General features: G+C 38.7%; 1 protein-coding gene across 1 annotated transcript in view; it reads right to left on the bottom strand.

Moving 5' to 3' along the window:
• LOC106053151 (HAUS augmin-like complex subunit 5) overlaps positions 1 to 2,305 on the bottom strand; it is a 31,559-nt gene extending 29,254 nt beyond the window's left edge. The window contains exon 1 of the mRNA XM_013208624.2: positions 2,287 to 2,305. The gene's annotated coding sequence lies outside the window, so the exon portion shown is untranslated. The remainder of the gene's footprint in view (positions 1 to 2,286) is intronic.
• Between the last annotated feature and the right edge of the window lie 10,196 nt (positions 2,306 to 12,501).

Raw genomic sequence — 12,501 nt, 5'->3', positions numbered from 1 at the left:
TGTTAGCAGTACTGAAAAAGAAGTGGTAGGTAATGTTAAATGTTCCAGTGCAAATGATGTGAATGTTTTTGTTGATAACCATGTTGAATGTTTAGAAAACAAACGTAATGGTGATGAATGTGCTGAATGTGGACTGGAAGAGGTTTCAAAAGAGAATTGTATAGATGGGAAGTTGATGAACTGGATTGGTTGTATGGTGTGTGATAGGTGGTTTCATGAGTTCTGTAATATTTCTGTAGATTCATTTATTTGTAAATTTTGCAATTAAAATGTTTGAAGTGTTTTAATATATATTAACATTTAAGTCTATTTGTTAATTTAACTTTCACTTCATAAGACCTATCTTGAGCATTAAAAGTGTAACATAATTCTACCTTTAATATATAAATGTACTATTGTATCAGTAATACTACCATTCAATAATGTGCTATTTACTCACCATATATTTGTTATATAATGCACTTTTTTTATCAAACACATATTAAATTGCTTTTACATAAGTTTATATATTAAATATTGACTTTGATATTGTTTAGCTGAGTATATGTGTAATATATTTTTAGCTGTAACAATTAAATGTAATTTTGTACTGGCCTGGCATTTTAATTTTGTAGATATTTTTTCTATTATTTTACCAGTTTTGTTTATCAATTCATTTTGATGCATATTACATTGTTTACATGTATACTTATATACTGACTGAAAATGTTATGTATTATTATATGTTATATATTTCTAGCAGTGATAGTCGAACATAAAATTTCTTCTATTAGATCTATAGTAGATTCTTATATTAGGCACACCGTATTCGGGAACTAGGTCAAATTTTTATTTTATTTTTTTATTTGGTGACGGTTTAACTTACAAAAAAACTGAAAGCAGATTCTTATTCTGCAACTAAAGGACTATAAAAATAGCTGTGATTCTTTGAATTACCACTCATTGTCAAGATTTTATTTTAAAATAAATCAGGTCACTTCATGCTCCTATAATAAACGATGTTTTTGTGCTTTCTCCTTTAGCGCACATCGAGCACCGTTAAGAAACACCACTATGTTATTGCTAATAAATTATATCTCTGTGTTAATTAAAAATTATTTAGATTGTATTAAAAGAAGTAGATTCACTTCTGCAATATGTATTTATAGTATATTGTCTCTTTATATATGCCTACCTATATAATCTATGTGTAGAAACAGACAGAAATAAATCTCTATAAATCATAGATCTATAAATTAATTATTATAATTTAATAAACATGATATTTTCAACTAGGCTACATGTATTCTCTGTCTCTTTCTTTTAATTCCCATCCAAGGACCCTCTTCTTTTCATATTTTGGATGTTCGTTTTGTTACATCTTAACATCCCCTCCCTCCCATAGATGCTTATAGATCTAATTCTTTTCATGACTCTCTCCCCCTTCCCTCCACTGCCTGTATGATAGGTTGTGACACTACACGCTCTCGCCTGGTGTGATCACCTGCAGTGGGCATGGTCTCTGGCTTCAAATTAGCAGCCCGCACTTTTTCTTTCATTCATAAATTATATATTCTAGATATCTCGATCTAGGTCACTTTTATTCATTGAAAAAATCATAGATTTATTAATCCCAGTAATATTTCTTATTACGATTTTGCCTTGTACACTATAGGAGAATGTGTTAAATTCATTATTAATGTTGAAACACCTCCTTTTTAAATTTTTTTTTAACAGCTTACGGAATAAATGTGATTGAAATGTCTTTCTAAAGATGTTTGAAAGCTTATTTTGATAGATCCACCAGCCTACGATCAAACAGGCTCATAATATAGCCTTCATCCCTTATATGGGTATGAATTGCCGGGGGAGGTTTATACAATAGCTTTACATACTTGGTTACCAAGAATCTAAAAAACTGCCATCTGCTTTGGAAAAGCGGAACAAAAATACAGGAACTTATCTAAAATTGGACATGCACTGTCCTGAAACATCGTTTTTAGCTCCAAACATAAAAACAAGTTAATTATAAACAAAAAAAGCGACGTGTTTCTTAAAGGAGAATTTGATGAGCTGTGCCTAATATAAGAAGCTACTATACTTGCTTTAATAAATTATGTCATACTCATACTACATATTTAATAATTACATATGACCAAAAAAACAAAAAAAGTCTTTGTTGATTGTGTTGTGCTAAAATTTATGTTAATAATAATATCAATACCAGATTCTAATACATAGAATCTAGATCTAGATCTAGATTCTAGACTCTACTAACTAGATCTATAAATCTATAGTATATTTACATTTACATGTAGTCTAGATCTACAAATTTTATAAACTTAAATGTTTATGTGGTTTATTTTTATTCCATATTTTTAATCTAGGGAAAACTTTAAAAAACACAACTCTTCAATATTATGGACCAAATATTATTACCAAATACCGCTTGGTTATGTTTGCAGAGCACTTGACAGAGGCAACGAGACCTTCTTCCCTACACCGTTCCATCGAAAAAAAAAATATAGATTAAACTATTAAAATGCAATTCATTAAAATTCTTTTTTTTTTTTTTTGTAATGCACAGACTCTTACAAACACTTATGTATAAGTATGACTAAGACTGCTTTATTAAATTATGGAAATTTGTTGTGATTACAAGGACTGTTTTGAGTCTTTGCTCAAATAAAAACAACACGACAGATACATCCATATAAATAGAACAGACACAACATAAATAGTTCATTGAGTGACTACATACAGACGTCTTAAATTGATCCTTTTCACGTTTTTCTAGTCAACGAGTAGCGCTGATAAATCGTACAGTCTGACCGAGCAAGGAACCATCAAGTTTTTGTAGACCCTACCGTTCGGTTCTAGTCTTGATTGAAAAAAGTCGCCCACTTTGCGACGACTTGATGTAGGCCTAGTTATAACGGAGCAGGTGGTTGTTGTCTTCCAAGATTTTTCCGATTTTCCTGAGACATTTCTGTTCAAAAAGTTCGTTTAAATATGGTAGTGTTGTGCGTGTGGTTTTTGATGCTCTAAGTCTCGACGAAATGTTGCCTCGCCAAGTTATTCCATATCAAGAGGGGGAGGGGGTGCGAGGGGTGCGGTCCGCACTGGGTTACACCCTTTTGGGGGTGACAACCAAGTTGGCAAAATTATATCTTGGCAAATGCAGACTCATCGGAAAAGATAACAAAAATAAAATCCCTAGATATATGCCCAAATATGCCTAGACACCTGGTTGCATGCGGCCTCAGAACGAGACAGCTGGAGGTCACTCACGAAGGCCGCGGGATACACATTTGAGACCAAAAGAAAATCTGCTGCCGAAGACAAACGCAGACGGCGAAAAGAAAATCTAAATCGACCACCTGCGGACAATGGTTATGCTTGCCCTGGATGTAGCAAAATGTGTAGGTCACAGCTTGGACTGCGCAGCCACGAGAAAATACTGCATTCCTCACTAATCTTCGGACTCGAAGACTAGCCATATATATATATATATATATCTGTCCAATGGCTGTGTGAAGCGTCTAGTGTGGTAGCTTAACTTGTTGCCACCGCTGGCTAGCATTTGTGAAAGGGGAGCAACTTTGTAAGTCTCTCTTGCCAGTACATAGCCTCTCCACAGCAAGTCCTATGCAGTACCTCCTCGTGGTGGCAGATGGAAACTGAGGCTGCGAAGCCTCAGGCTAAACTGCAAGGGTCTCGGAGGAGGTTTGGCCCCAAGATGTGAGGCAGGCATGGCCCGTCGGCGTGCGGACACGCCCTGTTGCCCACAAACCAAACCCCTAGCTATAGGTCAATAGCCGCACTGCCTTGTGTGTGTGTCCCTGTAAGGTCTAAGGCTAAGGGAGTAAACCCTAACAGAAAATCCGGTCCTGGAGCCCCGTAGGCGGGGGGACAGTAGTAAGACTACTGCTCTCTGGCAAACTCCTGCAGCCACCTGTCCCCAAATTGTGATGGCTCGCCATCCCTTTGGACCCGGTCAGTATGGAAGAGAGGCGGGTGCTGACGTGTGGGCAGCCCAGCACTCGCAAATTTACCGCCCAGGCTTTCCCCCAGCAATGGAGAGGTCACTCCATCTCTGACAGTAATGTCTTTGAAAAAACACGGAGAGTGGTAGTTACCGGTGATAAGTTCCTAGCCGATTGGCGTAAGCTGGAACGCCAGGGACCACTCTTGACGGTAGGAGGGGCTTTTTAGCCTCACTGGATAGCTACTGCCTGCCTTAAGCCGAGCAGCCCTCGGACAATAAAGTGCTATCCCGCCACAGCTTGCCGCACCACTGGGTGCTTGGTGCTAAGACAAAATCAAAAAGCAAGCTGCTCACCCGCACCTGCAAATAAAATGAAAAGAAAACCCTCAACATTAATGCGTTTAGCAAGCTGGAACATACGGACAATGTGTCCTGGCTTCAATACTGACCCTGAACTCGTCACCGACATGCGACAAACAGCTATCATCGACAGAGAACTCAGCAGACTAAACATTGATGTGGCCTGCCTGCAAGAAACCAGACTGGCAGACAGTGGATCTCTTACAGAAAGCAACTATACTTTCTACTGGCAAGGAAAACCAGAACAAAGCCCTAGAATACATGGCGTCGGCTTTGCAATAAGAAACAGTCTCGTCCCCTGCATTGCAATGTTTCCCATTGGCAATGAAAGAGTAGCACACATGAAATTTGCATCACCGCAAGGCAAAGTTAATATAATCTGTGCTTACTCACCAACCCTTGCTGCACCAGAAGAGGACAAAGACAGATTCTTTCAAGCTCTAGAGGACGTAATTAAAAGTATTCCAAAGTCCGAGCACCTCTATATAAATGGAGACTTTAATGCCCGTGTTGGTGATGGAAATGATGCATGGCCAAAATGCTTGGGACCTCATGGTGTTGGCAAAATAAATGACAATGGCCAAAGGCTACTTGAGTTCTGTAGCTCTCATGAACTGTGTGTAACAAATACATTCTTCTCTGGCAAGGAACGCCATAAAGTCTCTTGGCAGCACCCACGCTCAAAAAGGTGGCACCAGCTTGACCTCTGCATCACCCGAAGGATGGATCTGAAAAGTGTCATCCACACCCGTTCATACCATAGTGCGGACTGCAACTCAGACCATTCACTAGTGCTAAGCAAAATCAAACTACTTCTCAAGAAGGCTTACACTTCCACTCAACCCAGAACTAGGCGAATTAACGTCAACCATGTAGGTGACCCAGAGAAGTGTGCACTCTTTGGCGAGCTCCTGAACAGTTCAATCCCCTCGTTAAGTGATGAAGAAGACATCTCGATCAGATGGGAGAAATTAAGAGACGTAATCTACAGTTCGGCAATCACCGCCTTTGGGCTTCAAAAACACAAAAATGTAGACTGGTTTGAGGCGAATCTAGCACATATGGAACCTTGCATCGAGAAAAAACGATCTGCACACCTCGCTCACAAGACAAAGCCTAATCCAAAATCTCTGGAGGCCTTCAAAAGTGCTAATAAAGAGGCAAAACAAATGGCTAGAAAATGTGCTAACAACTTCTGGAGGGATACCTGCAACAGAATCCAAGACAGTCTCCACTCAGGAAATAGCAAAGCTCTATTTGATATCATTAAAGCGGCCCTGGGTCCAGCAGTGTCTAAGCCTGCCCCCCTTCTATCCAAATCAGGAGAAAAAATTACAGATCAAACCAAGCAGCTAGAACGATGGACAGAACACTACCTCGAAGTCTATGCCACACAGAATACAGTAGACGATGTCGCCCTGGCTTCTCTACCAGATCTTCCAGTACTGGAATGCCTAGATGAGCTTCCGAGCCTTAGTGACCTCAAAAAAGCCGTTAACTGCTTAAAAAATAGAAAATCTCCTGGGAGTGATGGTATCCCAGTGGAAGTAGTGAAAGTCAACGAATCACTCCTGCTCCCTGAACTCTATATTCTCCTCTGCCGCTGTTGGGAAACAGGTCATGTCCCACAGGACATGCGTGACGCAACTATAGTCACAATATACAAGAACAAAGGGGATCGGAGTGATTGCAACAACTATAGGGGTATCTCTCTCCTCAGTATAGTGGGCAAGATCTTTGCTAGAGTGGCACTATCCAGGCTGCAAGTGATAGCTTCTAGAGTCTACCCAGAGTCTCAGTGTGGATTCAGGAGTGGTAGGTCCACTATAGACATGATATCTTCTCTACGACTACTGCAGGAGAAATTCAGAGAGAGAGACAGACCCCTTTACATTGTTTTTGTCGATCTGACTAAAGCTTTTGACATGGTCAGCAGAAGTGGCCTTTTCAAACTCCTGAGGAAAATAGGTTGCCCTCCCAAACTACTGAAGTTAATTGAATGTTTTCACGAGGAAACTAAATGTACTGTCAAATTCAATGGAGCCCAATCAGCACCTTTTGAGGTTTGCAGTGGTGTCAAGCAGGGATGTGTGCTCGCACCTACTCTGTTTGGCATATTCTTCTCCTGTCTACTGCATTATGCGTACAGCGACATAAACGAAGGTGTGTTTCTCCATACAAGATCCTCTGGAAAACTATTTAATGTATCAAGGCTGCGGGCAAAAACCAAGGTTAGGAAGCTACTCGTCAGGGAACTCCTGTATGCTGATGATGCAGCTATTGTGGCTGATTCTGATATTCAGCTACAGTCCATGGTTGACACGAGACGGAGAGGCCAGTGCAAGACTTGATACGGCGGAACGTTGTTATCGGAGAGATATTTGTTATCGCAGAGCTATTTGTACTGTTCTACGTGCTGCCAATTGTACAGTATTGGCTGTTATTTATGGACATTAAACCTTTACGTTATTTTGGAGCCCTGACTTGTCAAGTTCTTTAAGTTAGTGGTGTATGGTGCAGTTTGCAGAGAGCCTGGATAGTGAGATTCGTAACAATATATAAGACTAGTCTTCGATATATATATGGTGCCTAGATTATTGAGAGGATTCGAAACACTGACTCTGACCCGGCGCCATCGCAGCAACCAGGTACCAAACTAACATTCACTTTCGCCATCCCGCCCCCCCCCCCCCCAAAAAAAAAGGAGCGTTCAAACGAATATAGATAGTATAGATATTTGGTCCAACACCAACATCGAGGGCCACGTGATTTCACGCCCCCCACCAACATCCAGCCCGCCTCGAGCTGCAATAGGTGTTGACCCAAATAAAGAATTGTTTATGAGGACTATTAGGGTATGGATAGGAATGTGTCTCCTTAGATTAGTGGTTCTCAAACTATGTATGCGAACCCCTGACGACCGATTGGGTTCCGAAGAGAGAGGAAACTTGTATTTAATTAAAATAATTTCTTCGCTAAAAAGCAGTTTATCTGATCAAATGATTAACTCATCCCTCACAGTGCTTTTTTTTTTTGTGACGGTAAGCACCGGTACGGCGTACCGGTACCTTTTTCAATGTGGGGAAAAATTAGTAGGCTACTTTTCTTGCATTTTAACGTTTATTATTAGCTTATTAGTAGTTAAAAGTTAGGCGATCCATCACGGAGTAAATAAAAAAAAAAAAAGCACCGGTCCCTCACTACTGTTTAATATGTCTATAATGTTGCTTTTTTTTTTTTTTTTTTTTGGTGTCATGCACAAATTGTAAAAAAAATTTCCTTACGGACAATAATGATTATTATTTTATTTTTTTACGAGCTATGACGACCTAAACCATAGATTTGAAGACATTCTTCAATTGGCCATTTCCTGCTGAATCCATTTTAATACAGGAGCAGCTTATTGAATATCCAAATACGAGGAACTTTAAAAATATGTTTGGACAAGGATACCCACAAACTCTGGTTTCAAAACAGATTCCACTTTTATATCTTGCACTATAGGTCATTGTACAGATGTTGTTGACTGCTTTCCCGTCTCTTCTTATTTGGTAGAGCACGGAACTTGTGCTCGATGACTCGATGAGATTTGCGGTTGCTGTTTATAAACATTGAGCCGGACATAAATACAATCATAAAATCTCATCACATTTATCGAAGTCTTTTTTATTTTTTTTAAACCAAAGTTATAATTTCAACAAACACGCAAACAAACAAATTGATTTTTTTTTTTTTACTTAGGGATCTTAGGCAAGTTTTGAGTCTTTGATTATATAAAGGGGTCCAAAATTCTTGAGAACCTCTGCCTTAGATAATTGTTCACGTTATTTTTCCTACAATAATTCTGTCTCAGATCAAGTTGAAACAATTAAATTTAAAAACAATAGTCAATTTGATGTGCAATAAATAACCCTCTGAAATGAATGATTTCAGAACATTATTATAAGACCTAGAAACAAGCGCGTTTATTTGACCACAATTTATCCCGCCGCTAAAACTAGATTACACTTCCGTTTATGACGTCAAGTTCGTTATCGCATTCTTTGGTTAACCTACTAAACTACATTCTCAAGGCCACACATATCTACCTAGTTTTAAGACTAGTTCTTGTACTTGTTCCTACATCAAAATATTTGGTAGCACTGCATAGGCTACATTTTGTAATCATTTAGTAAACAAAAAGACATAAGCTTAGAATATGTACATTAAAATCCAGGGATTATAATTATATCATTTATATGTAGGCCTATGCAGGTCTCGTTAGCATAAATAAAGGCTTGGGCGTAACCAGGATTTTTTTTTCGGGGGAGGGGTTTGGGGGAATTTCCCGTACCGACCACAGCTAATGCCTAGGCATTCATCTCATTTCCATGAAATGATCCATACACTTTCGAGTGGGGGGGGGGGCGGTCCAATTTATTTGTAGAAATCACAGCTCGCTAACAGAATCAATTAAATATCTATATGATTAAAACTTGTTATTGATATTTTAACCGATCTTTATATTATGTCGTTCCCTGTTTACCGTTTGGGAGTGGGGGGGGGGGGGCGAATACCTCTACTGCCCTTCCCACCTAAACCATTTGAGTGGGGGTGGGCGGTCCTACTTTTATGGAGAAATCTAGTTTGTGAACAAAATTAGTTGAATTAATCTATACATTTTATATTATGTCGCTCCCTTTCTGGTATCTTGGTCGATTCGGTGGGGTTGGGGGGAGGGCGATTGCATGTACTGCCCTTCCCACTCTAGCCCTCTTTATGGAGAATCATAGTTTGTGAACAAAATTAGTTGAATATCTATATAATATAAACTACGTATTGATATGTGAACCCATTCTATATTATGTCGTACCATACTCTAATCTCAAATTTTATCATTAGTAAATTGAAATGAAAAAGGGTTGCACCAGGTGGGAAGGGCGATATATGCAATTGCATTTCCCCCATCGGACAAAACAATACTTTTTCTTTTAGTATTATAGTTTAGAAATTACAAAATGTAAAAAATCTGCCACTAATATAATTTATATACTATAAATTAAATTCTTATATCGAGTCGCCCTACTTTTTTTTATATTCTTTAATGCCAAATGCAATCTTTAGCAGAAATTATTAAAGGAGCGAGGATTAATCGTTTTCATTCTACCGCCCCTCCCATTTCCAGAGTTTATGTAATTTCACATGAATTTATCATAATTATTTTAAGAAAGACTTTGCATTGGAAAAGTTAGAATTCAAACGAAATTTTTCAGTATAAGAATCATGATTGAGGTGAGTTCTAAACCGAAAAAAATAAATTTATAGTCGCCTTTTCCCAACCTTTACTCAATCGGATATTTTTCTAGTTAAATAAATTTGGGACTATAACTCACAACTTATACTACAATGTTATTGAATATTATTTATCGAATAATTTTTTTTCGGCGGCGATCCTCAAAGCCAAAATCTAAATATGTGGGGTATCTTATCTTTTCAAGGAACAAATCGGTTTTATTTGCAATGTATTAAGGGCTTATAAATTCATATTAGAATATCTTTCAAGTACAATATTATTCAAAAGGTCCTTTTTTTTAATAGTATGAATAATGAGCTTTAGGTCAGGAGAATGCGTTTCTGCAGTGAAAAATGCCAGAAAACGCTTTTGGCGTCGGGGCTTCGACCCGAACTCCATTGATGAATAATGAGCTGTAGATGTCAGGAAAATGCGTTTCTGCAGTGAAGAATGCAAGAAAACGCTTTTGTCCTTTCGGGATTCGCCTCGAACTCCATTGATGAATAATGAGCTGTACATGTCAGGAAAATGCGTTTCTGCAGTGAAGAATGCAAGAAAACGCTTTTGTCCTTTCGGGATTCGCCTCGAACTCCATTGATGAATAATGAGCTGTACATGTCAGGAAAATGCGTTTCTGCAGTGAAGAATGCAAGAAAACGCTTTTGTCCTTTAGGGATTCGCCTCGAACTCCATTGATGAATAATGAGCTGTACATGTCAGGAAAATGCGTTTCTGCAGTGAAGAATGCAAGAAAACGCTTTTGACGTCGGGGCTTCGCCCCGAGCTCCATTGATGAATAATAAGCGTAGATGTCAGGAGAATGCGTTTCTGCAGTAAAGAATACAAGCTGTAGATGTCAGGAGAATGCGTTTCTGTAGTGAAGAATAGAAGAAAATGCTTTTGTCGTCGGGGCTTCGCCCCGAACGTCATTAATGAATGATGAGCTGTAGATGTCAGGAGAAAGCGTTTCTGCAGTGAAGAATGCAAGAAAACGCTTTTGGCGTCGGGGCTTCGCCCCGAACTCCATTGATGAATAATAAGCTTTAGATGTCAGGAGAATGCGTTTCTGCAGTGTAGAATACAAGAAAATGCTTTTGTCGTCGGGGCTTTGCCCCGAACTTCATTGATGAATGATGAGCTGTAGATGTCAGGAGAATGCGTTTCTGCAGTGAAGAATGCAAGAAAACGCTTTTGTAGTCAGGGCTTTGCCCCAAACCCCACTAGGGAACCTTATAGCGTTGCCCCACTTTTTCGCCGAAGGTTGAGAAATGCTGCTTTTTAAAATTCTCATATATATATATATATATATATATATATATATATATATATATATATATATATATATATATATATATATATATATATATATATATATGTGTGTGTGTGTGTGTGTGTGTGTGTGTGTGTGTGTGTATGTGTGTTCTGTACACACGTTTATGCATAGGGTTAGGGTTTACTGGGCGTTAGGGTTAGGGTTTGGAAAAAAATCGCCCCCCCCCCACTCCAAAGTTATGGATCCGCTAGTGGTAATGGACAGTCAATGATCGAAACTCTTTGTGTGTCATGTGATGTCATTATGACCCATTTCTTATTAAGATAAATAAAAATTAATTCTATTTATTTACACATATGACATTGTTGGACACATAATATGGGCGTAGCCAGGATTTTGTTCGGGGGGGGGGGGTGGTGGGGGAGAATTTTTTCTCCTCCCTTCCCGCCAAGAGCACTATTTCTGGTATTGAAAGCCAACAAAATGCATATTCTGAGGTATCTACAGTGCATTTTCCTGCTATTAAAAATTCTTATTTTAAAAACCTAGTGTGCTTTTCTTACTGACTTAGACCCTCCCACGCCGTTCGGCGCATTGGGCGATAAGCTGTTTCCACAAAAATCTGTCACTGGCAATGTCTGAAGCCTCTTCCCACCTGCTCTGAGGACCTCCATGAATGTGTGGCGCCAAGTTGTACTAGGATGTTATCGCTACTCTTATGCGTAATTCATTTTGTCGGAGAACATGTCTGCAATCCTCATGCGGCGCTCTGTCTATAAGTGTGTAATTTATATTGAAGAGGGGTTTTATCGTAAATTTTGGAGAGGGTTTTAAAATCAAAATCTTGCTTAGCTGTACTCTTGGAGTTGGGGGATTGTCGTTTGCATTTTTAATATTTTGTTTTATAAAAGAGGGGGATTTAACTGTAAAACCCCGTGGTAGGGGGTTTTAAACTCAATACCCCCATTGACTGTGCTGTGGCAAGTGATGGTTTAGTATTAGAATCTCACATAAAATAAACAAAATAAAAGCAAAAAATTAATCACTAAATTCCCCCCACCCCAAGGGGGGGGGGGGATTTCATTTCCATGGTTGGGCATCTTCAGTCGTAAAACAACCGTGGTTCCTCTCCTAAGCATTTGTTCATTTCCACGTAGAGACTACATTATTTTGAAGCATTTGGTCAGCATATGTTACATCCTTTACTTATGAGAGTATAGCCGCAGTATAGCGTACCGTGACAGGGTGCTGGAGGAACGGCAGGAGCCAGTCTTCTACCGGGATTAATAAAAAAAAATCCGCTAAAAATAGACAGGAGTCTATCATGGTCTGCTGATATTTTAATTTATGCTTAGTCCTACATAACTACGAGTAGGCCTACAATACAGGAATTGGAGTCTTATTTACAAACAATGAACTATCTTTTACTAGACTCTGTGTGATTGGTTCAAAATGGGGGCGTGTGGTTCGACTGATCGTTTATTGGTGGGAAAGTAAGGTATGCCATCATGGTCATGATTCCTATAAATAGATTTTTAAAAATAGTATTTTTAAGTGCGACACACAAATATAGATTTAGATTCTATATTACAGACTACTCAATAAATTGTACTGTAATCTAGAATATTT

This window comes from Biomphalaria glabrata, chromosome 4 (genome assembly GCF_947242115.1).
Source record: "Biomphalaria glabrata chromosome 4, xgBioGlab47.1, whole genome shotgun sequence".
NCBI classification, from domain to species: Eukaryota; Metazoa; Mollusca; class Gastropoda; family Planorbidae; genus Biomphalaria; species Biomphalaria glabrata.
Note: the sequence above shows the minus strand (reverse complement) of the source record. Positions and strands in the feature narration are given on the sequence as shown.